General features: G+C 44.7%; 1 long non-coding RNA gene across 1 annotated transcript; it reads left to right on the top strand.

The window, feature by feature from the left end:
- Positions 1–7: 7 nt before the first annotated feature.
- On the top strand, positions 8–239 carry LOC109513338 (uncharacterized). The gene is made up of 2 exons (XR_002167728.1): positions 8–97; positions 210–239. It is a non-coding gene; the product is annotated as an uncharacterized LOC109513338 (long non-coding RNA).
- Positions 240–550: the final 311 nt, after the last annotated feature.

Here is a 550-nt window from a genome sequence, read left to right as displayed (position 1 = left end):
GGGCCTGCTGCTGCTACTGTGGGGCGGCGCCTGCCTGCGGCTGCCCGGCGCGGCTCAGGGCGCTTTGGTCATCCCCGGGCCGGATGGAGGCGCCGAGGTAACGTTCGGACTTCTGACCGATTTGAGTAATTTTTCCACCTTGCTCAGTTCATCAGCAATGTTTTCTGATTTCTATCCTCCGTGTTTGTCCGCTGTGTTTGTTTTTGTAGGAGGCAAGACATTCTGCCAGGCTGTTGCAGGTATTTGGCAGAAATTAGTGCAGAGTGGTACATTGACTAAGTAGTTTAACCGAGCTTACAGTGAGTCGTTTGTGATTCTGCTGCATTTTTTTGGGGTGGGGGTAAAACATTTCAAATCAACAAAAACATAGCACTGGGTTGTGTTCAAAAGACATTTGCAAACAAAGTACTGAAATAAAAGCAGGTTGACTCATTTTACGAGAAGAACATACATAGAGTGCAAAAAAAAGAGTCATTTAAAAAATCCTTCAAAATATCTCAGTCATACGCATCAGAAAAAAAAAAAGAATAGCTTTGAAGCTTTCCACTTG

Source organism: Hippocampus comes, unplaced genomic scaffold (genome assembly GCF_001891065.2).
Source record: "Hippocampus comes isolate QL1 unplaced genomic scaffold, H_comes_QL1_v1.1 scaffold1601, whole genome shotgun sequence".
NCBI lineage: Eukaryota > Metazoa > Chordata > Actinopteri > Syngnathiformes > Syngnathidae > Hippocampus > Hippocampus comes.
Note: the sequence above shows the minus strand (reverse complement) of the source record. Positions and strands in the feature narration are given on the sequence as shown.